Genomic DNA, 25,580 nt, shown 5'->3' with positions numbered 1-25,580 from the left:
AATGTGCAACCTAGAAGTTGAGAATTATGTTTTATTTGGTGGACCTTCTGAGGACTTCAAGCCTGGGAGACAGGCTCTCAGATGGCTTTGAGGGACTGCTCCAAAGAGGCAATGTGGGGAGCCAAGATATACAGGAGTTTGTGCAACAAAGACCAGGTAGTTGGAACATCAAAAGATTACTGTTAATTAAAGAAAACCAGACATCTCAAGTTAAGGAATTTAGCTCTTTTCCATGTATGGGAAGATGCAAGAGTCTGGGCTCGCTGAAATCATTCCTTTGATGTGCACCTCAGCTTTCTGGGGCCAGTATCCCGTGCTTTCTCATCCTGCGTCTCTTCAGAGGTGGCTGTAGGGGTTGACTGCTAGATGGCAGGCATCCTGTTTCATCCTGAGTTGGGGAGGCTGTAATGTGGTGGCTTGATGGCTGCAACATCCTTTGTTTACTGATACGGCAGGCAACATTTCTCCCTCACAGTAAGAAGGAAGAGAAAGAGGAACAGGAAAAGAAAGCATGTTGAAAATTATTTACTTGCCTCACTTCAAAGAATATCATAGACATTAATACCTTCACACTCTGGACAAAGTTCTAACTCTGTGAGACTTCATTTACAAAGTGTCTATAAGAGTTTCAACTGAGAAAATTATGAAAAATGGTGTGATGTGTGTTAGACAACTTAAACAATGGGCACATAGTAGGTCTGTGATTGAATACCCTCAACTCCTCTATCTTGGTGTGTTTAAAGCAGAATTCAGTTTTTTTCCTTACTCTAAAGCAACCACCTCTTTTGAATCTCCTATTTCTATTCCACCTGCCCAATATTTCTCAGAGGTGTGAGTCTCTTTCACTTCTCACCACCAGCTTATTAGTTAGGACTTTGGCTCTTCACACTGTAGTTGTTGTAATGTATCCTTAACTGATATTTTTTCTTTCATGTAACCATATTGGGAAATAGAATGGTTGCAGTTGTAATCAGTTAAGAAGAGGTCATGCTGGGGTAGTGTGGTTCCTTGATCCAACAGGAACGGTGTCTTTATAAGAAGAGGGAAATTTGGACACAGAGACAGAGACACACAGAATGGGGAATGCCGTACGAAGACACAGAAACAGAGACAAGATGGGATATAAAGATGAGGCAGAGACTGGAGTTATGCTGCCACAGACCAAGGAACCTGGGCTGACCAGAAGCTAGAAGAGATGAGGAAGGTTCCCCACTAGAGGCTTCAAAGGGAGCATGGCCCTGTCAACACCTTAATTTCTGAATCCTAGCTCCAGAATTATGAGAGAATACATTTCTATCTTTTTTTAAGCCACCCAGTTTGTGGTATTTTGTTACAGTAGCCCTAGAAAACTATTGGGTTGGCCAAAAAGTGCATTTGGGTGTTTCTGTAATATCGCACGAAGAACCCAAATGAACTTTTTGGCCAGCCCAACATCACACCCTCTAACAGTTTTTGTAGAGTGCAGCCAAATACATATTTTAAGGGTCTGTAATGAGTGTACCTAAGCAGTATAAGCAATGGACCATGAAGTCTCTCGCACATCCCCTTGGCCCACCTTCCATGGCACCCCCCCCCACAGCTATTGCCGTTGAAACCAGCTACATGCTGGTGTACCCTACAACACCTTGTGCTGCACATCCCTTACTTTCCATCCTGGGCTATTTGGTTGCTCACCATGGGGAACTGAAGGTGCCCAATGTTCTATACGGTGTACCTGGAGGTGCAAGGGGGTCAACACTCCTCTGGGCAACCTTTGACCATTGGGAGATGGGAGCCAGTGGCTAACATTCCCCGCTTGCATATCCAGGGTAGACAATTCTGATGTGCTTCAACACATTCCTCCGAGGGCCCACAGTGATAACTAAATTAATAATGCATCCTTGAATTGCCTTTCTCTCCTTCCTGTTTCTCTCCTCTCTGTTATCCTATTCTAGTTTCCTAGGATCTTTTCTCAAAGTAAATTACCAACAAGCAAGCAGTCTTTGTTGTCAGAAAGAACCCAAGGAAAGAGAGCTGTGAAGTTTTCCCAAAAAATTTGTGCCTGATATTTTTTATTACTGTAATACAAGGACCCAACATAATACCTTGCACATAGTAGGCATTCAGTAAGTATATATTTATTGAATGAACAAATGTACAATGCTGATCCATTTATCATTACACATTACGCATATATCAATACATTATAGTTGACTGTATATATAACTAAAATAATATCTTGATAGTGATTCAGGCTGCATTTCTTTGCCTTGCCTACATGCATATTTTGAGAAACATTGTTTAAAAAATTAAGATAAGCTATGTATCTGGAAAATTGATGATTTATAATTCTAATAACATTATTAAAAATAACATCAGGTTAGGGTTCGTTCAATGTCTGATACCAAATCTACTGACCCATCTGCACCTGGACCAACCCTTCTGCCATGTAGAGGTGTCTTCCCTCCCTATCTGAGGAAAATCATTCTTGCCACCATAAGAGTGTATTTATCTCCTACCATGCTAATCTTTTCTTCTACTCTCCCACCTTTTCCACTCCACTTCCTGGATTGCATGGCCTTATTCTCCTTTCATGTCTGCAAATGTGTCAAGCTCTTTCCTCCTCTCAGCCTTTATAACTATCCTTCCTTTGCCAGAAATATTCTTCCCCTTGCTCCTTTCTCATTCAGAGCTTAGCTTACGTGTCAACAATTGAGAGAAGCCTTCTGTGGCCACCATTTCAAAGTATCCACCTTAAACCTCCACATTCAGTTCATCTCTTTGATTTTAATTCCTAAATCAACTTTTTCTATTTCCCTTTTTCTTGACTACCCTTACCCTAGCCAAAGTGGGACAAGTTACTATTACTTCTTTCCTTAACTACTATGAAAATTCTCTTAAAAATTATCCCCTTGGGAAGGTTATCTAAAAAATATTTACAGTTTCTACTAGACAGACATCAACTGATAAGAGCAGACGCTGGCTATAGTGCTGGAATAGCATTCTGGAAGCCCACTGCTATACCAGGTACTAATTCTTTGGTTGCTTGATTCTGGCATAGAGTCAGGACTACCCAAATGGCAGGAAGACACTTGGACACAGGGTAGCAACTACTTCTAGCAAGAATGAAATTATGTCAGTGTTTTAACAATATGTATGGTTGCACTTCTGCAAACTGATGTATACTGGTTCATACTGGTTAGTAAGCTATTTGCCCAATCCTTCACATCTAAACAAAAGGGACCTTTAATAAACACATGCGTGCACGTGCACACACACATACACCCACACTCCAAATTCTACAGGGACTGCCCAATTCTTAAACATAACCCGCAGTTCCTAGATATCTGACCCTTGATTACCTCTTCAATATCATATTGCATCATGATCCCACTGACTGTCCCCAATAGAGGCAAACAGGAAACTGAACACAGCATGCATTCATATCCCAGAATGTGCACAGGACCCCAACAGAAAATAATTTGCGTTGATGAGCAGCTCAAAGGATAAAATTGCAAAGCAAATGAAAACTTAAGTGCCGTGTGATATAGTCACAAATGAGTGGCTATAGATAATAAGTTAACCTGAAACTATATTTTTATAAATAGTAGAAAGGCAATTTGGGAAATATACTAGAAGTCCATAAAATATAAGTACCTCTGACTCTGCAATTTCAATCCTAGAAATTCACCTTAGAGAAAGAGAAATACACAATTTTTTACACAAGGATGTTAATTGCAATATTATTTATAATAAAGTCACAAAGCTTCTAGCAATAGATGATTAGTAAAATAAAATATGATTCAACTAGCAGTAGACAGCCATTAAAAATGTTTGAGAAGTGTGTTTAAAAGCATATATTATCAAGTGAAAAAATCAAGTTATACAGTAGAAATGTGCAGTGTGATTCCAATTTAGATAGAGTCAGACTAAGTGGTTAAGTTAGGTGATGAGATCACAAATAATTTTCTTCTTGTCTGTGTTTTTCTGTATTTTCTAAATGTGCTTCAGAATACTGGAATTACCTTTATGACAGGTGGGAAAGCCAATACATTTTATTAACAAAATAGTAGTACATTATTTTTGAAAGGAGTGTACCCACATGCTTTGCTGATATTGTGATCTCTTGTGAAAAGCAGACCTGTAAATGTCTGTAATGCATAGATGGTAAAAGATTTTGCTGAACAGAGTCAATACCATTTTCTGGGCTTCTGTTTTTTTCTGTGACTTTTAAGATGCTTTAAGATGATGCAACAGACTTTTTTCTAAGACCCAAGAGCAATTTTTCTTGGAGATGGATTTATGCAAATAACTTTTACTTACTGAAAGATTGAAATAGAATCAAAACTTATAAAACCAGGCAAGATGAAGGGGAAAAAAGGATCAAAGAGTCCTGCTCTAATTTCTCAAAAGAGCACTGTGTTCCCTCCTAGCTTATCTCCATTTAAAAGACCTATGTGCTTAGCTTCTCAAAGACTTTTTGAATTTGGTATAAATTAAAGAGGTGTGAGATGACATCTGAGAATAATGTCGAGCTAAGAAAGCTTCTATTATTCACAGGCCCAAAATTTTTAAGCCCATTTTGTAAAATAAAGCTGAAGCATTATGGGTCAAGGAAAATTGAATCCAAACTCCTTGCTCATTTATTTTATTTTGAATGTCAATTGATTAGAAGTTCATTCTAGCTGATAAAACTTCATTAGTGAATGTGTGAGGAAAGCTTGTCAAAAGCTGTCAGTGGGGCTTCCCCGGTGGCGCAGTGGTTGAGAGTCCGCCTGCCGATGCAGGGGACGCGGGTTCGTGCCCCGGTCCGGGAAGATCCCACATACCGCGGAGCGGCTGGGCCCGTGAGCCATGGCCGCTGAGCCTGCGCGTCCGGAGCCTGTGCTCCGCAACGGGAGAGGCCACAAAGTTGTCACTGTACCATTTGGTTATTCAAATTGAATCAACTTTCACTTAAAATTATTTCTTATTATTTAAGTGTGTTCTTATGATTAAGAAAAATTGCAACTTCAATTTGTAAGTCTCTTAAAATTTCTCAGTCTTTTATTCCAACATGACAAAACTTCCTTTTTTTCAGGTGAAAGGAATTACTGATAACCTTCAATATATTTTGTTTCCTGTTTTTTTCCATCTTCATTGCCATCTTTTATGCATTGCTTCCATCATCTCATTTGTCTTGTTACAAAGAACATTTTGTCCTCCAATATGTCCTGCTAGATGATTCTTCTAGAACCTCAGTTTTATCTTATTATCTCTCGCTCTTACATCAACAGTGGCAACTTGTTGACTAAGAACTCACATTGACACACTCAGTATAGCATTAATGTCCCTCTGTGAGGCTACGTTATCAACCCAAATCCACATAAACTGCTTCCCAATAGATATTCTCTAAGCCTGGCCGATTCGCTGCATGGCATGTTAATATTCTTTCGGGGGCTCTCCTTTCCTCCTGTGCTTGATCAAGTTAATATCTTATCTCAATTCTTTTAAATCCTTTGACAATCACTTCTAGTTTTCTCACTGTTTCAGCACCTGATTTAATTATCTTGAATAATTATCTGATTATCTAGTACCTATAAAGTATAGGTGTTGCTCCAATAAAATTACAAGCTTTTTGTTGATTGAGATTGTATCTTAAAACTTGTTTATCTCACTTAAATATTAGAATAAAGTAGAACATCTATGAATTGGACTTAACAAACTTTGGAGAACTGAATTATATTACCTTTCATTATATTATTCAGAATGTGATTACTAGTTTTAGAACTGCTTCTAAAGGCATGAATGTAGCCAATTACCCATAAATGTGTGTGAATGGAGTGGTTTGGAGATGGGAAGGGACATTTAAGCTCATCCGTTTCTTCAACAAATTGTCATTGCACACCTCTCGTTTATCAGGCAGTGGGTAGACATTGATAAATAAAATTCGGGGCCAAAAAGTTTTTGGAACTTACAATCAAATTTGAGATAAAAGATACTATGTAAGTTATTAGACACATAGACATGGTACTTATAAACTGTTTTGAATGCTCTGACATTAGCAAGGTGCAGTGATGGAGAAAAGTGGATGGAGGGAAGGAAGAGCATGATTTAGACGGGCTAAAGGAATGACCTTGCTAGAGGGTTGCCGTTTACACTGGGATCCAGAAGAGGGGAGCCAGTCATATGGAGAGGGGGCTGGGACTTTTCAGGTTCTGGCAACAGTATGTGAAAAGGCTTAAAAGTAGGGACAAAAGAAAGAAATAATAGACTTTGAAGCATTAAAGAGAAGCCAGCAAGTTGAGGGCAGACTAGCATGAGACAGGATGGAGATGTCAGGATTCCAGATCATGCAGGGCATCCTTGGCCGTGTAAAAAAGACTGTGCATCTAATTTAAACTAAAATGTGAGTTGGTTTGTTCCTTAAGGTCAGCTTTACAGCTGTGTGGAAACAGATTAAAGAATACCCAATAGGACAAAATGTTTATTTTTTATTTATTTATATTTTTTCGTGAAAACTATGTCATTCATTGAACTATATCACCTCGATAAGGGAAAATCCTGATATCACCTAAAGTTAGATATTTTTAAATTTTACAACAGGTTATTAGACAATTGTCAGGTTTTCTTTTTAATGGTAGTTGTTTCATCACTCCTGGAGATACCTAACATTTTATTTTTTAGTAGTGATTAAAAAAAAAAAATGCCTCTACTTCAGCTTCACTAAACTTCATTTTCATCAACACGTTGAGGAAATGGTTTTCTGTCTCAGTCGTCTGTGACCAGGGAGGGCATTCTGAGATGTCTTTGTAGGATGCCTCACTCTGTACCTGGGTATAGGCAAACCCGCAACTGGAGTTTTCTGATGAAAGTATTCCTCAGTAATCTTTGATACTGTCAAGTTCAAAAGCATCTTTTTGCCTCTGTTTAAATAGCTAACTTGGCCCTTTCTCTGCAGAATCACATGGTGGCTGGGACCCTGTACCCATATCCTGAAAACTGGAGGGCCTTCAAGACCCTCATTGCCACTCAGTGCAGCAGGGCTCAGGTCTGCGTGCTCACCGCACCACCCCACTTCCATTTTGGCCAAACCAAACACACCCCCGAATTTCTCCATAAATTTCCTGCTGGCAAGGTTCCAGCCTTTGAGGGTGACGATGGATTCTGTGTGTTCCAGAGCAACGCCATTGCCTACTATGTGAGCAACGAGGACTGCAGGGAAGTACTCCCGAAGCAGTAGCCCAGGTGGTGCAGGGGGGGAGCCTTGCTGATAGCAACATAGTTCCCCCAGCCAGAACCTGGGTGTTCCACACCCTTGAGCATCATGCACCGCAACAAGCAGACCACAGAGAATGCAAAGCAGGAGGTGAGGTGAATTCTGGGGCCGCTGGATGCTCACTTGAAGACAAGGACCTTTCTGGTGGGCGAACGTGTGATACTGGCTGACATCACAGTTGTCTGCACCCTGTTGTGGCTTTATAAACAGGTTCTGGAAGCTTCTTTCTGCCAGGCCTTCCCTAATCCAAACCACTGGTTCCTCACCTGCATTAACCAGCCCCAGTTCTGGGCTGTCTTGGGGGAGGTGAAACTCTGTGAGAAAATGGCCCAATTTGATGCTAAAAAGTTTGCAGAGAGCCAGCCTAAAAAAGGACACCCCACAGAAAGAGAAAGCTTCTGCGAGAAGAGAAGCAGAAGCCCCAGGCCGAGCGGAAAGAGAAGAAGACGGCTGCCCCTGCTACTGAGGAGGAGCTGGATGGACGTGTGCAGGCAGTGGCTGCTGAGCCGAAGGCCAATGATCCCTTTGCCCCCCTGCCCAAAAGCACCTTTGTGTTGGATGAATTTAAGCGCAAGCACTCCAACGAGGACACACTCTCCGTGGCGCTGCCGTACTTTGGGGAGCACTTTGATAAAGATGGCTGGTCCCTGTGGTACGCCGAGGACCGCTTCCCTGAAGAGCTCACCCAGACCTTCATGAGCTGCAACCTCATCACTGGAATGTTCCAGCGATTGGACAAACTGAGGAAGAATGCCTTTGCCGGTGTCATTCTCTTTGGAAGCAACAATAGCGGCTCCATTTCTGGAGTCTGGGTCTTCCGAGGCCAGGAGCTTGCCTTTCCGCTGGGTCCAGATTGGCAGGGGTACTATGAGTCATACACATGCTGGAAACTGGATCCCAGCAGCGAGGAGACTCAGGCTGGTTCAAGAATACTCTTCCTGGGATGGGGCCTTCCAGCACGTGGGCAAAGCCTTCAATCCGGGCAAGATCTTCAAGGGAACATCTCTTGCCATCGCCTAGCTGCCCGCACCTGCCCTTCAGGGAGAATGGGGGTCATTAAAGGAAACTGAACATCGAACCCTTTCCTGCGCTGCCTCCTTTGTGGGTGATGGCTTCTTCAAAGGGGAGTAGATATGTTGAAGCAGGGTGTTGTCTATACCTGCAGGACCTCCCTGTGCAGGAGAGGAGTCTTCAAAAGAGCAGGAAGAGAGGCCTCTCCTCAGTTTTGATTTTTTTTTTTTTTTAATTGCCTTGCCTCTCCTGTGATGACCGTCTTCTAGCCTAGCTGGGAAAGATTGGATGTAGTTAGGAGGTGGTGACATGGGGCTTTGTAACTACCTAATTCCAAATCTTCCCTCTTGAAGGGGGAGAATACCTGCTGACAGGGTGAGAGCACAGCATATGCAGAACGACTTAACACTACTGCCCTGCTTCCCGCAGCTGCTCTGTGAGCTGGGGCGGCAGCCGTATCCAAGAGTCATAGTTTCAACACTTCAGACAAAGAGGCACAGACTCCTTGGAACAGATACTGGCCTGTGGGCCCTAACCTGGCTGTGGATCATCTCTGGGGTATCCCTACTTTCTCACAAGGAAGTGGGGTTCAGAGATTTAAGCAACTTGCCTGTGATCACACATCTTAGGTAGTGGAGGCAAGATTTTGAACTCAGTGGGTGTCACTGGAGCCTGTACCCTAAACACGCCCTAGCGCTTCCTGCAATGTAGAGCAGTCATAAATGTCCTTTAACAACCAAAAAAAAAAAAAAAACCCAAAACTAATTTGAATCACTTCATCCTTACATTTAATTCAGTTAATGTCTTTCCTCATCTATTACCTTAGCCTCAATTTGTCAGCTGATAATTTTTCTAAGCATCTCAAGGAGCTCAGAGTAAGCTAATTGTGGTTCTGTGGAGCTGGACCTTTGGGAGGAAAGAAAAAGCTGGTATCTACATTCCCTAATCTGTAATATCCTTTCCAATTCACATAGAAAATGGCCTAACTCAACCAAATTAGCAGAAGACATGTAGGAGTTTAGCTTACATGGCCCTTATGTGATTGCTGTCATAAAATCACGAAACGCATACAATTTTAAACTGATCTTGAAGTGAGATGAGTAGATGTTAAATAATACGCTATTTTCTCGCAATGTGTTTCAGTGACAAATTCCATTTTAAACAGTTACGTGATTACAAGCTCTGAAATTAAATTTCATGATGAATAATTAAGCACCACTCTTCAGAGTCCCTGGGAGAAGTCACATTCTCTGCAGCACGTACACTTGGAATAATCGATTGGGAGTCAATTGGCAAAGTACTTCAGATTTAATTTGCAGTCCTGAAGGATCCTCCTTCAGCAGTTAGGGAGTCTGCTGCAGCCCCTGCTGTCCCATTTTGGTGGGGAAAAAGAGCAGGATTTTATCTTGCTTTGGTACTGTTTCACACTATGGTATAAGATTCCTCAATTGATTGTGAAAGATACTCATACAAGAGAGTTCCTATTTATTTAAACATCTTTTAGAGTCACAGGTGGAAACAATGAAAAACATAATTTAAGAATTCTTGTTCACTGTTTTTTATTCTGGAATTCAGGGGATAGTTGATGTGGGAGTGTTGTATAGAAAAAAGACCCATGGCCTTTTTTTTGAGGAAAAAAGTCTAGATTTCAGCCACTTGGGATCTGGAGCAAATGGGCTAAATTCTCTGTGTCTCAGTGGCTTTATCTGTAAAATGGGTATAGTAATATTTCTCAAAGTTGTTGTGACGAGTAAATGATATTATAAATAAAAGACTCCTCACACAGTGCTTGGCCAGAGTAGACAGTTTTCTCTAAGGATGAAGTCTAGATCATTCCTTACTCACAGACCAGAGAAAGTTTATAAGGATGGTATTCAATGCTATTTCCATTTTCAAAAAATTTTACCTGCCTTGAATATAGACAAGACAGGGGTATGAGTGAAACATCAGTCTCTCCCCACAATAATGCTGCTTCCTCAGCCCAGTGTAGTCTTTCTGGGCTCTGCCACTGATGGAGAGCTGGATACTGGCAGTGTTGGTGAAAAGCAGGAGTCAGCAAACATTTTTTTGTAAAAGACCAGATTGTGGGCATCGACTTAACTCTGACAGTTTGTGTCCCATCGACTTAACTCTGCTGTTGTAGTGAGAAAGCAGCCATAGACAACATGTAAATAAATAAGTACACTGTTTTCCAATAAAACTTTATTTATGGACACTGAAATTTGAATTTCCAATAATTTTCACTTTTCACAAAATGTTACTCTTCTTTTGATTTTTTCCAACCATTTAAAAATATAAAAGTATTTTAAAAGGAGAGAGTTGTGTGGCTTCACTCTTGTCAAAAAAGTAAGAGGCAAGGACATCCACAGAAAAATAGGGGATCAAGATCTGATGGGAAAGAGGTAGATGTTTTGGGATAAAACAGGAGTTTTAGAGTCAGAACTGGGTTTGAATCCTATTTTCTCCCTTCATTGGCTCTCTGACTCTAAACACAAGGCTGCTGAACATCTGTCTCGCTCAGTGTTTTCATTTATAAAATGGTGATAAAAATACCTACCTGAGTGGGCTATTGTAAGGATTAAATAAATTATTCTATACAATGGTTCTTGTATACGGAAGGTACTTAATAAATGCCATTGTGACTAATCTTTTTGTTCCTATGTGGTAGGCAGAATAATGGCCCTCTAAAAATGTCCATGTCCTGATCATCATAGGAACCTGTGGATAAGTTTTAATGCAAAGGGGAATTAAGGTTGCTAATCAGCTGACCTTCAGATGCGGGAGATGATCCTGGGTCATCCAGGTGGGCCAAGGTAATCACAAGAGTCCTTGTAAGTGGAAGGGAGGCAGAACAGAGAAAACCAGAGAGATGGCAGTGAAGAGGAGGACTTGCCCAACGTCTCTGGCTTTAAAGATGGGAGGGAGCCACAAACCAAGGAATGCCAGCAGCCTCTAGATGCTGGAAAAGGTGAGCAAATGGATTATCTCCTAGAACCACCTAAAAGAAATGCGGCCCTGCCAAGCCTTGATTTTAGCTTAGTGAGACTCATTTTGGACTTCTGTCTTCCAGAACTGTAGGATAATAAATTTGTGTTGTTTTAAGGCACTAAGTTTATAGTAATTCGTTACAGCAGCAATAGGAAACTAATACAGACTGTTACTATTATTATCCATGCGAAGAAAGCTGGTTGTCCACAAAAGTATATGCTTCCCCCTTCCTTAGTGCAGAGATTTTTATGGAACTGGGTGCTGTCAAAAATCTAGAAATAGCACAATTAAAACCACCAAATTAATAAATGATTAATAAATTCAGTAAGAGTTATTGTGTATCTAAGAACAATTTGCAAACTGGGAGCTTTCAAATGCAAAGACTCCCATGAAGCTCAGGAGTGTGGTGTTACAGGATGGCTTATAAAGTGAAAATGAGGAAGCTGTTAACCTTTACAATGATTGGTTATTACAATGGGGGTTTCCAGATGGTAGGAGCTTGGTAAAAAGTGATTATCTCATACCATTTTTAGGAAGATGGCTTAAGTTTCTTTTCTGATTGTCACATGCATTTACAAGAAATAACCTAAGTATTGCTTATATTCATGAAATGAGATTTAGTTTTACTAACATGGCTTTTGTCTGCTCAGGGAATTCTCAGATCTGGACTCCATTTTATATTTAATTTGAACAGTTTTCCCCTTTTGTTCATTCTCTCTACAAGCTTAGAGCATGACTAACCAGTAGAGTGTTACTCGCCATTGCCACAGTTAATGGAGTCAGGCTGAAGAATCACATATTTGCTGTTTCCATTGCTTGAGTAGTCAGGACGGAGGGTCATGTAGTCGTTCTTCCCAACAGTTGCCTGTCATCGTGGAGGTGGGCGGACAGGTCATTTAGTTCTTCCAGTTGCCTAATCCTCATGGCTATTTGATGTGTGAGTGGCTGCTGAAAGGCATTTTAAATTGCCCTTGAGAGGATACAAGGCACTAGAGAGGTTAATATCATGGCTCTAAGGAGAATATTAGCCGAGGATTGAAAAATGCCCAAGAACAGAGATTCGCAGGAGACAATATTTAACCAATTAAATAAATCAAATGGGTTATAATAAAATACAGCGTTCACCACTTTTTTTTAAAATGGATAATGTGTATGTATTTGGGTTTCAATTTTTTCTGAGTTATTTACATAGGCACAATATGGTGTATTAGCAATCACACATCCTCACGATTACTTAGGACAAGATGAACATATGGATGTTTTTATCAGGAGGTGAAATGAAAGTTCACCTGAAATGTTTTCATTTCAGGAGGTGAATGAAGTTTTACCATTCTCGGTAAAACTTGCGTTCCGATGATCTGTCTCCGTCCACTGTCTCTCATGCCTCCCAGCCAATCTTCAGCCCACTTGGTCGGGAACTGCTCCCGTCAAATCTTCCAACCCCCTCTGTGTTCCTGAACTCAGACACTTCTCTGGCCTCACCTTGGCCGCTCCGCAGGATCTGACACAGCTGACTCCTCCCTCCCTGAAGCCCTTTTTTCTCTTGGCTTCCAAGAGACCACCCACCACGCCGTCCTGGTGTGACCCCACCTCTGGCCTCCTGTTCAGTCTCCTCTGCCTCCCTCTCTTCTTTCCAGCCCCTAAATGGTCAGGGGCTGCAGAGCCCAGCTCCGTCTGCCCTCCCCAGCAGGCTGATCTCACCCAGCCCTGCTTTCAATATCACACAGCCTGATGGTTCCCACATTTCTATTTCTGGCTGGCACCTCTCCTGTATACGCAAAAAAAAGAAAAAGGAAAAAAAAGTTTTTTTAAAAAATAAAGGCTTTTTATTTATTTTATTTATTTCTTAAATTAATTAATTTATTTTTTGGCTGCGTTGGGTCTTCGTTGCTGCGCACAGGCTTTCTCTAGTTGCGGGGAGCGAGGGCTACTCTTCGTTGCGGTGCGCGGGCTTCTCCTTGCGGTGGCTTCTCTTGTCGTGGAGCACGGGCTCTAGGCATGTGGGCTTCAGTAGTTGTGGCTCATGGGCTCAGTAGTGTGGCTTGCAAGCTCCAGAGCGCAGGCTCAGCAATTGCAGGGCACAGGCTTGGTTGCTTCCCTGCGTGTGGGATCTTCCCGGACCAGGACTTGAACCCGTGTCCCCTGCAGTGGCAGGCGGACTCTTATTAACCACTGCGCCACCAGGGAAGTCCTAAGGTGTTGTAGGTGAGCTTCTACTAAATCAGGCCTCTATGTGATGTGAGCAATCAAGTAATTTAACAAGATGCATTTCTATGGAAACAAAAGAAAAACAAAGTTTAATTTTAAACAAAGGTTAAAAGGTTAACAGAGGTTAAAGTTCAAGTAAATTACCAATTTAGTTTCTGCGTCTGGGGAGCAGCCAGTTGAGAAAATTTCTAGATTTGAGTTTGAAGCATCTTTACATGGAATGGGGTTGGCAGTTTCAGTCTGACAGATTTTCCTGGTTTGCAGTTTGACTGGATCTGATGTTATTGGGTGTTCTGGTGAACTCTCTTAAGTGGCCCATATAGCAACAGGCATGAAGGCTGTTCACATGTGATCTGTTGTGGTACTTTCTGTGACATTTACAAGTAGATAACAAAACCTCAAAGGCAATGAACAGGACTAGAATCTGATAACCGGTACACCAGAGTTATCTATTGAAATACATTTTTTTTATAGTCGTCACATTTTTATCAAAGATACTGTGAAACAAATTTGTTTGTAAAGTAAGTCTAATCTTATTAAACTTGGCTTGATTATTTACATAAATATAAGAATATGAGTATGCATTTTCTTAAAAATGACATTTCAATCAAAGCTTGGGTCATATCTAAGAGACTTTACTGGCTTCATAAAGTCAACCTTAGTTCTTTAAATTGTTTAGTGATAAGGAATCTCAGATTAGACCTCTAAAGTCTCTTTAAGCTAAGCAGTTTAGCCTAATTGTTTTCTGTTGTTTCTATTGTCTAATTGTTTTCTATTACACAAGGAGAACAGATTCTTATTGAACTTATGTAAGTACATATATTGTCATGAAAAATAAGAATATTTCATAAGAGTTTCTGAATTCTGGAGGGATCAAGGTGGGAGAATAACAAATGTTTCAACTTTTGTTGACAAAATATATTTTACCATTTGCTGTGAGTTATATATAGCTTAAAAGGGACGAGAAGAAAAAAGAGTCTTTTAAATCTGGAAAACAAAACATTAAAGAGCAGTGGGGTTTTTTTTGGGTTTTTTTTTTTTGTGGTACGCAGACCTCTCACTGTTGTGGCCTCTCCCGTTTCGGAGCACAGGCTCCGGACGCGCGGGCTCAGCGGCCATGGCTCACGGGCCCAGCCTCTCCGCGGCATGTGGGATCTTCCCGGACCGGGGTACGAACCCGTGTCCCCTGCATCGACAGGTGGACTTAAAGAGCAATGTTTTGAATGAAGTCATGAAAATTATAATTATCTTCATCAGTACATTCAATCTCCTGTAATTCTTATTTTGCTTCATCTTGGGTTAGCAGCTTTATGAATCATTTTTCCAATAGTTTCAGAAATTCTTACCTAGTTCAGTGTTACAATCTTAAAGTGATCAGAAACTTCTATTCTGCAGTACTTGTCAAGGTTTTTTCCATGCATATCTTTGAAGATGAAGCATATTTGCCTATAGTTGATTGTAAAAGCTTTCAGAGAAGAATTGAGAATAAAACTATAGCCATGAATGACAAAAGACTTAAAAATATTCACGGTTAAAGATCTGTTGATAGTTCATACCCACACAAAAACTAACGCAATTGATGAGTAAATTTGGTTATATTTGTGATATACAGTAGTTGGAATTATGAATGATAACATTGTACCAGGCCATATCAGAATTTTAGGAATTTCATATAATTTCTGAATTACTTATATTAATAAGATATACCTATGTAAATATAATCTAAGGAGGTTAAATATTATTTTTATTTGACGATATTTCCTATGCAATTTAACATCAAATAAGCTTAAATAAATTAACATTTCTCTTTTATAAGGAGAGAGAAGAAATCTTTTGAGATCTTTCAGGAGCCCTCTGGAAAATCCCAAAGTTAGTTCAAGGTCAAAAAGACTTCATTCAGGGCTTCCCTGGTGGCGCAGTGGTTGAGAGTCCACCTGCCGATGCAGGGGACACAGGTTCGTGACCCGTCTGGGAAGATCCCACATGCCGCGGAGCGGCTGGGCCCGTGACCCATGGCCGCTGAGCCTGCGCGTCCAGAGCCTGTGCTCTGCAACGGGAGAGGCCACAACAGTGAGAGGCCCGCGTACCGCAAAAAAAAAAAAAGAAAGACTTCATTCAAAATTTGATTTGAGGAAGTTTGTCCAAAATGTCAAAAGGTTTAAAACATTTGATCAAATAGGAGCATAAGTCACTGTGAAACAATATTTAGTTATCCCTTTAACCAAAGTGACAATGAAAAGATTTGCATGGCAAATACAGAAAATTACCTGGTTATAAAAACAAACATACAAACAAAACCCTTAGCTCATTTAAAATGGAAAAGACTCAGTTTTTCTAAGTAGTCAAAGTCCTGATAAAGGCTATGTAGAACATAGGAAATATTTTCAAAGATGCAGAATCTTTGTTTTCCTAGGCAGATTACATTTACATAAAGAAAGACCCTTTATAAACTTTTACTAAGAGTGGATCAATAATCCACAAAATTTGTGGCTTTAACAGAGAGAAAATTAAACTCTAGTTTTGTATCACTACATTAGTGAGCTCATTTAAGGAAAACCTTATAAATCTATCCAATTTAGCCAGCTTTGACCTCACAACATAATTTCTTTTCCACAAACCTTCTGAAAATTTTCTATATCCATTTAGGATTTATCTTACTCTTTTTCCTTTTGTTCTGGAATAACCAGTCATTTTATTTTAGACAACATTACTCTTTTTCTGTAACAGAAATGCACGCTATATTCCTTGCGTACTCTTCATGTCAAAATACATCCCATTTTCTTCCCATACTTTGCATATAAAGTTGTTTCCCTTCACTCTTACTGTTTCTAGTAGTTCTATTTTTATATATTGATTATAAATTTTTACTATTAGTAACCTTTACTTTCCAGTGAAAACTAAGAAACAGGCAATTGTGAAGTATCATATATTCGCATCCTGTAGTAGACTCACAAACTTATAAATAGGTAATTAAAATTTATAATTTTTTAGAAACATTCTTCACACTACCATTTTCTCAATGTGGCAGAAGGCATATTTATTAATAGACACAAATATCTTTTGTTTCTATAAAAATTAAGCCAAAAGTAGATAGATTTAAACTTATATTTAGCAATCTATGTCTCAGTATGTTATCTTCTTGGAAATGATCTTGATATTAATGAATACCCATTATTTAGTTTAACTTAGTGTAAACTTTTATCTCATTCATATTTATTTAAACTATTTGTTTTTAACAATTATGCTTAAGCATTTTTCTCACCACCTTAATGTTCAGACGTCTGAATTCCCAAGATTCACATATTACATCAAGCTTAGCCTCTTGGTCTCCTGATACCCAGAGCCACATCCTCTCATGTGCTGCTTGGTCTTGTGAGTGAGTGAGTGTGTGCGTGTGTGTGTGTGTGTGTGTGTGTGTGTGGAATATATGTATGTATATACACATTCACATATAAGAAATTAGCATGACCTAAAAGATATTTGTAAATTACCTTGCTCATAATGCTGATTTTAAGGGACTAAATTTCTCCTGGTTTATTATTTATCTTGCTTTTTTTCTTCTTTATTGAATGGTTTCTACCTCACTGTTTATGTAGTCTCCAGATAGTAACAGTGAAAGGGAAGGTAGAAAGACTCTGAACTTTTCCTGGCTTACCATTTTACCTTGTCCAATTTCAAAGAGTGATTTGAGTTTAAATACAATCATACCCCTGTTTGCTTGAGACTGGTGTCTCCATGCAAAATTCAGTGACAAAAAGTGAGAAGTCTGGCACTGGGAAGAAACTGTTGGAGAATCAAAGAAAGATATCTAATGGGGAATTAAATTTCTGTGGTGTGATGTTAAAGAGAATTTTTTCCTCTGTTTCCTTACTCAATCAGAAATAAGAAATCTATTGCTCTGGATGTGTTTTAGTTCAGGCTGCTATGAAAAAAATATGATAGACTGGATGGCTTAAACAAGTGAAATTTACCCCTTACAGTTCTGAAGGCTGGGAAGTCCAACGTCAGATGCTGGTTAATTGGGTTCCTAGATTGCAGATGGATACCTTTTTGCTGTATCCTCACACAGCAGAAAGAGAAGAAAGCTCTCTCATCTCCCATCATGAGAGTTCTACCTAATTACCTTCCAGAGTCCCCATCTCCAAATATCATCACATTTGGGGATTAGGGTTTCAATTTATGAATGTTGGGGAAACACAAACATTCAGTCCATAGCAAGGTGGGTTGTGAAGGTGCATCTCTTTTGGCTTTGTGATGGTGTGATGATTGATGACTCGGGGTAAGCAGACACTACCCAAAAAGACTCACATAGGGGTACCACAATGCAGATGGAGAGGACATCAAAGTAGGAGTTAGGGGCTGGCAGTTCTGCTTTATGTTTTATCAGCTGAACGTACTCAGTGACTGTGGGTCATGGTTTTTCCTTCTGTATCGTGAGATCTGCTCTCTGTAATCATGCACGAGTTTTTTGATCCAAAGGTAAATGTGTTGGGAAAAGCTTTTGAGAAAATAAGCTGATATTAACATAAGTATCAGACCCAGAACGTATGATACACCCAGTTCATTGGCAATCACAGCCTCTTCACAAAGATGGCCTGTTCTACTGAAAAATCTGAAAAAATCTTCTGAGTCATGCAGGTTGTATCACTGCCAAAAGAACTCTTCAGAAAGTGTAACCATGGAAACAGCACACTAGACATCTCAAGGGGTGTATAAAAACATCTGAAAACTAACAGTCAGAAGGAGTACTTGGCGAACACTGGGAAAGGTAAAAGTCTGTGCTTACCTTGTGGGTGAAGAAAGGGCCTTTTGATTGATGCTGCTGCTCTGAAAAGTCCAAGCAAAATGTCTAAAAGCAAGAATCCTGACGTCTGAGCAGAATCTGGCAACTACATCACAGCTGGCATATGTAATCTGCAACACAGGGATCCTGTAGAGACCAAGAATCTTTAGTCTGAATTTATCTACAGTAACACCTCAGACAGCCTGAAAAGCTCTGCCGCTATCAATTCTATTATTTGATGGTTGATCTCTTTATTTAGTAGAACTCCAGAGAAAGTGTACCTCTGCACAGGATGAAGGAAGCTGTCTCTAAACTCCCTGTTACACACATTAAACCACACTGCTCTCCTTATCATGCAGTTATTTTAATGAAAACAAAATGAGTTTACTTACATGGGTATTTATGTTATTTACTTCCATCTGTAACACACAGATTGATTGTTGCAAAAAAATTTAACTAGAGAGCGTACTGGGCAAGAGTTTTTCTTCCCACTTGTTAATTCCCTTCCTTCTGAGAGGCAAACTTATTTACCAGTGATGTATATAACGTTTCAATCCCTTTCCTATATGTCCTACAGTTTATTGCTTTGGGTTTGGGGTTTATTATTTATTGGTATGTTTTGACCTCCAAAGTGCTTTTTTCCACTTAACTATGTTTGTTTGTTTTTTTAACATATTTACTGGAGTATAATTGCATTACAATGGTGTGTTAGTTTCTGCTTTATAACAAAGTGAATCAGCTATACATATGCATACATCCCCATATCTCCTCCCACTTGCATCTCCCTCCTACTCTTCCTATCCCACCCCTCTAGGTGGTCACAAAGCACCAAGCTGATCTCCCTGTGCTATGCAGCTGCTTCCCACTATCTATCTATTTTACATTTGGTAGCGTATATATGCCCATGCCACTCTCTCACTTCGTCCCAGTTTACCCTTCCCCTCCCCGTGTCCTCAAGTCCATTCTCTATGTCTGCATCTTTATTCCTGTCCTGCCCCTAGATTCTTCAGAACCGTTTTTTTTTAAATTTTTTTTGTAGATTCCATATATATGTGTTAACATATGTTTTTCTCTTTCTGACTTACTTCACTCTGTATGATAGTCTCTAGGTCCATCCACCTCACTACAAATAACTCAATTTCATTTCTTTTTATGGCTGAGTAATATTCCATTGTGTATATGTACCACATCTTCTTTATCCATTCATCTGTCAGTGGACACTTAGGTTGCTTCAATGTCCTGGCTATTGTAAATAGAGCTGCAATGAACATTGTGGTACTTGACTCTTCTTGAATTATGGTTCTCTCAGGGTATATGCCCACTACTGGGATTGCTGGGTCATATGGTAGTTCTATTTGTAGTTTTTTAAGTAACCTCCATACTGTTCTCCATAGTGGCTGTATCAATTTACATTTCCGCCAACAGTGCACGAGTGTTCCCTTTTCCCCACACCCTCTCCAGCATTTATTGTTTGTAGATTTTTTGACGATGGCCATTCTGACAGGTGTGAGGTGATACCTCATTGTAGTTTTGATTTGCATTTCTCTAGTGATTAGTGATGTCGAGCATCCTTTCATGTGTTTGTTGGCAATCTGTATATCTTCTTTGGATAAATGTCTGTTTAGGGCTTCTGCCCATTTTTCGATTGGGTTGTTTGTGTTTTTGATATTGAGCTGAATAAGCTGCTTGTATATTTTGGAGATGAATCCTTTGTCAGTTGCTTCATTTGCAAATATTTTCTCCCATTCTGAGGGTTGTCTTTTGGTCTTGTTTATGGTTCCTTTTGCTGTGCAAAAGCTTTTAAGTTTCATTAGGTCCCATTTGTTTATTTTTGTTTTTATTTCCATTTCTCTAGGAGGTGGGTCAAAAAGGATCTTGCTGTGATTTATGTCATAGAGTGTTCTGCCTATGTTTTCCTCTAAGAATTTTAGAGTGCCTGGCCTTACACTTAGGTCTTTAATCCATTTTGAGTTTATTTTTGTGTATGGTGTTAGGGAGTGTTCTAATTTCATTCTTTTACATGTAGCTGTCCAGTTTTCCCAGCACCACTTATTGAACATGCTTTCTTTTCTCCATTGTATATTCTTGCCTCCTTTATCAAAACTAAGATGACCATATGTGCATGGATTTATCTCTGGGCTTTCTATCCTGTTCCATTGATCTATCTTTCTGTTTTTGTGCCAGTACCATACCGTCTTGATTACTGTAGCTCTGTAGTATAGTCTGAAGTCAGGGAGCCTGATTCCTCCAGCTCCTTTTTTCTTTCTCATGATTGCTTTGGCTATTCAGGGTCCTTTGTGTTTCCATACAAACTTGAAATTTTTTGTTCTAGTTCTGTGAAAAATGCCAATGGTAGTTTGATAGGGATTGCATGAATCTGTAGATTGCTTTGGGTAGTATAGTCATTTTCACAATGTTGATTCTTCCAATCCAGGAACATGGTATATCTCTCCATCTGTTTGTGTCATCTTTAATTTCTTTCATCAGTGTCTTATAGTTTTCTGCATACAGGTCTTTTATCTCCTTAGGTAGGTTTATTCCTAGGTATTTTATTCTTTTTTGTGGCAGTGGTAAATGGGAGTGTTTCCTTAAACTCTCTTTCAGATTTTTCATCTTTAGTGTATAGGAATGCAAAAGATTTCTGTGCATTAATTTTGTATCCTGCTAGTAGTCTTCTGGTAGCATCTTTAGGATTCTCTATGTATAGTATCATGTCGTCTGCAAACAGTAACAGCTTTAATTTTTCTTTTCCCATTTGGATTCCTTTTATTTCTTTTTCTTCTCTGATTGCTGTGGCTAAAACTTCCAAAACTATGTTGAATAATAGTGGTGAGAGTGGACAACCTTGTCTTGTTCCTGATCTTAGAGGAAATGGTTTCAGTTTTTCACCATTGAGAACGATGTTGGCTGTGTGTTTGTCATATATGGCCTTTATTATGTTGAGGTAAGTTCCCTCTATACCTACTTTCTGGAGTTTTTTTTTTTTTTTTATCATAAATGGGTGTTGAATTTTGTCAAAAGCTTTTTCTGCATCTATTGGGATAATCATATGGTTTTTCTCCTTCAATTTGTTAATATCGTTTCTCACATTGATTGATTTGTGTGTATTGAAGAATTCTTGCATTCCTGGGATAAACCCCACTTGATCATTGTGTATGATCCTTTTAATGTGCTGTTGGATTCTGTTTGCTAGTATTTTGTTGAGGATTTTTGCATCTATGTTTATTTTTGCATCTGTAGTTTTCTTTCTTTGTGACATCTTTGTCTGGTTTTGGTATCAGGGTGATGGTGGCCTCGTAGAATGAGTTTGGGAGTGTTCCTCCCTGTGCTACATTGTGAAAGAGTTTGAGAAGGATAGGTGTTAGCTCTTCTCTAAGTGTTTGATAGAATTCGCTTCTGAAGCCATCTGGTCCTAGACTTTTGTTTGTTGGAAGAGTTTTAATCACAATTTAAATAAATCACAAATTTACTCTCAATTTCAGTGCTTGTGATTGGTCTGTTTATATTTTCTATTTCCTGGTTCAGTATCGGAAGGTTGTGCTTTTCTAAGAATTTGTCCATTTCTTCCAGGTTGTCCATTTTATTAGCATATAGTTGCTTGTAGTAATGTCTCATGTTCCTTTGTATTTCTTCAGTGTCAGTTGTTACTTCTTTTTCCATTTCTAATTCTGTTGAGTCTTCTCCCTTTTTTCTTGATGAGTCTGGCTAGTGGTTTATCAATTTTGTTTATCTTCTCAAAGAACCACCTTTTAGTTTTTTTGATCTTTGCTATAGTTTCCTTCATTTCTTTTTCATTTATTTCTGATCTGATCTTTATGATTTCTGCTAACTTTGGGGGGGTTTCTTCTTCTTTCTTTAATTACTTTAGGTGTAAGTTTAGGTTGTTTATTTGAGCTGATTCTTGTTTCTTGACGTAGGATTGTATTGCTATAAACTTCCCTCTTAGAGCTTTTGCTGCATCACATAGGTTTTGGGTCATGGTGTTTTCATTGTTATTTGTTTCTAGGTATTTTTTGATTTCCTCTTTGATTTCTTCAGTGACCTCTTGGTTATTTAGTAGTGTATTGTTTAGCCTCCATGTATTTGTATGTTTTACAGTTTTTTTCCTGTAATTGATATCTAGTCTCATAGCGTTGTGCTCTGAAAAGATACCTGATACAATTTCAATTTTCTTAAATTTACCAGGGCTTGATTTGTGACCCAAGATATGATCTATCCTGGTCTATCCTGGAGAATGTTCCATGAGCCCTTGAGAAGAAAGTGTATTCTGTTGTTTTTGGATGGAATGTCTTATAAATATCAGTTAATTCCACCTTGTTTAATGTATCATTTAAAGCTTTTGTTTCCTTATTTATTTTCATTTTGGATGATCTGTCCATTGGTGAAAGTGGGATGGTAACGTCCCCTACTGTGATTGTGTTGCTGACGATTTCCGCTTTTATGACTGTTAGCATTTGCCTTATGTATTGAGGTGCTCCTATGTTGGTGCATAAATATTTACAATTGTTGAATCTTCTTCTTGGATTGATCCTTTGATCATTATGTAGTATCCTTCTTTGTCTCTTGTAATAGGCTTTATTTTAAAGTCTATTTTGTCTGATATGAGAATTTCTACTCCAGCTTTCTTCTGATTTCCATTTGCATGGAATGTCTTTTTCCATCCCCTCACTTTCAGTCTGTATGTGCCCCTAGGTCTAAAGTGGGTCTTTTGTAGACAGCATATATATGGGTCTTGTTTTTGTATCCATTCAGCCAGTCTATGCCTTTTGGTTGGAGCATTTATTCCATTTACATTTAAATTAGTTATGTATGTTCCTATTACCATTTTCTTAATTGTTTTGGGTTTGTTATTCTAGGTCTTTTCCTTCTCTTGCATTTCCTGCCTAGAGAAATTCCTTTAGCATCTGTTGTAAAGCTGGTTTGGTGGTTCTGAATTCTCTTAGCTTTTGCTTTTCTGTAAAAGTTTTAATTTCTCTGTCAAATCTGAGTGAGATCCTTGCTGGGTAGAGTAATCTTGGTTGTAGGTTTTTCCCTTTCATTACTTTAAATATGTTCTGCCACTCCCTTCTGGCTTGCAGAGTTTCTGCTGAAAGATCAGCTGTTAACCTTATGGGGATTCCCTTATATGTTATTTGTTGTTTTTCCCTTGCTGCTTTTAATATTTTTTCTTTGTATTTAATTTTTGATAGTTTGATTAATATGTCTTGGCATGTTTCTCCTTGTATTTATCCTGTATGGGACTCTCTGTGCTTCCTGTACTTGATTGACTATTTCATTTCCCATATTAGGGAAGTTTTCAAGTATAATCTCTTCAAATATTTTCTCAGTCCCTTTCTTATTCTCTTCTTCTTCTGGGAGCCCTATAATTTGAATGTTGGTGCGTTTAATGTTGTCCCAGAGGTCTCTGAGACTGTCCTCAGTTCTTTTCATTCTTTTTTCTTTATTCTGCTCTGCGGTAGTTATTTCCACTATTTTATCTTCCAGTTCACTTATCCGTTCTTTTGCCTCAGTTATTCTGCTATTGATTCCTTCTAGAGAATTTCTAATTTCATTTATTGTGTTGTTCATCATTGTTTGTTGCTCTTTAGTTCTTCTAGGTCCTTGTTAATCATTTCTTGTATTTTCTCCATTGTATTTCCAAGATATTGTTTCATCTTTACTGTCATTACTCTGAATTCTTTTTCAGGTAGACTGCCTATTTCCTCTTCATTTGTTTGGTCTGGTGGGTTTTTACCTTGCTGCTTCATCTGATGTGTGTTTCTCTGTCTTCTCATTTTATTTAACTTACTGTGTTTCACAGGCTGCAAGTTCATAGTTCCCGTTGTTTTCGGTGTCTGCCCACAGTGGCTAAGGTTGGTTCAGTGGGTTGTGTAGGCTTCCTGGTAGAGGGGACTGGTGCCTGTGTTCTGGTATACGAGGCTGGATCTTGTTTTTCTGGTGGAAAAGACCACATCCAGTGGTGTGTTTTGGGATGTCTTTGACCTTATTATGATTTTAGGCAGCCTCCCTGCTAATGGGTGGGTTTGCATTCCTGCCTTGCTAGTTGTTTGGCATAGGGTGTCCAGCACTGTAGCTTGCTGGTCGTTGAGTGGAGCTGCGTCTTAGCGTTGACATGGAGATCTCTGGGAGAGCTTTCGCCATTTGATATTATGTGGATCCAGGAAGTCTCTGGTGGACCAAAGTGTCCTGAACTTGGCTCTCCCACCTCAGGGGCACAGGCCTTACACCTGGCCGGAGCACCAAGAGTCTTTCAGCCACACGGCTTTTTGGAAGTCTGAGGTCCTCTGCCAGTGTTCAGTAGGTGTTCTGTAGGAGTTGTTCCACATGTAGATGTATTTCTGATGTATTTGTGGGGAGCAGGGTGATCTCCATATCTTACTCCTCCACTCTCTTGAAGGTCTCCCTTAAGTATGTGTTCTGAATATCTTTCTACTTCTGTAAATCTACCTTCAAACTTATTGTTCTAAAATTTGCATCAAAATGTGTCCCATTTTCCTGAGATAAAATATTTTTTCTTAGTAAATATCCAGGAACAGCCAAGATTAGGAGAAAACTTAGGCTTTAGAATCAAAGATAAATTCATATTTCATCTCTGCTGCTTATTACCTAGTTAAATTTGGGCAAATTACATATACTATATGGGCCTTTGTATCCTCATAAAAAGGGAAGGGCTGTAATAAAGTTGTGATGAATGAGAATAAAAGAGGAACCCCATCCAGCATACTGTCTGGTACAAAGTAGGTACAGAGCATTTATTAGTTTCCTTCATATTTAAAAAAATTCTATAAAGGAATAATACTCTAGAGCAGACATGTTGGTGATAGCTGGCATGAATTAGGTGATCATGTATTTTGTTGTGGCTCAGTGAATGAAGCTGCAACTCTTGTGTAGCAAATATAAAGGCTCTTCAGAATCCTATCAGGTTTGACTCTATTATAATTGTCTTACTTCCATTGGATGTGAGCTTTTTGAGGGAAGGATGAAGATTTGACTCAACTCCGTACACCCCAGAGTGTACAGAGCCTTGTCCACAGTTTCATATGATCAGCATACAAAATATTTTTCACATGAGTGAATGAGATTGTCTTCCAGCTGAAGCAACTGCCTGATTCAGCACCAAAGAGAGTTCCGCTTTTCCATATCCTTCATTTGCAATTTCCATCATTGTGTTGTCAATCAGATTACATTAAATCTTGATCAATTCGGAAATTCTGGGCACATGTCAAATGATCGATAAAAGTTTGTTGAACAAATTGTTCATCAATTAGAAACTGAGATTTCCAATCTCTGGAAAAGAGAGTATTCAAATTGAAAATCAATATTGAAAGCTGTACTTCTCATCTTTTCTCCAAT

General features: G+C 39.2%; 1 protein-coding gene and 1 pseudogene across 6 annotated transcripts in view; both read left to right on the top strand.

Annotated features, from left to right (window-relative positions):
- Positions 1 to 25,580, top strand: part of OXR1 (oxidation resistance 1) — a 719,190-nt gene that overhangs the window by 121,826 nt on the left and 571,784 nt on the right. The gene's annotated exons all lie outside the window — the stretch shown is intronic.
- LOC114895263 lies at positions 6,926 to 8,319 on the top strand (annotated as a pseudogene). The gene has a single exon (XR_003793481.1). The product of XR_003793481.1 is annotated as an elongation factor 1-gamma pseudogene (transcript).

The sequence above is a fragment of the Monodon monoceros genome, unplaced genomic scaffold (assembly GCF_005190385.1).
Source record: "Monodon monoceros isolate NGI ecotype Baffin Bay Population unplaced genomic scaffold, NGI_Narwhal_1 Super_Scaffold_14, whole genome shotgun sequence".
In the NCBI taxonomy this organism is placed as follows: domain Eukaryota; kingdom Metazoa; phylum Chordata; class Mammalia; order Artiodactyla; family Monodontidae; genus Monodon; species Monodon monoceros.
The sequence above is the reverse complement of the archived record's forward strand: the minus strand, read 5'-3'. Positions and strand labels throughout refer to the sequence as shown.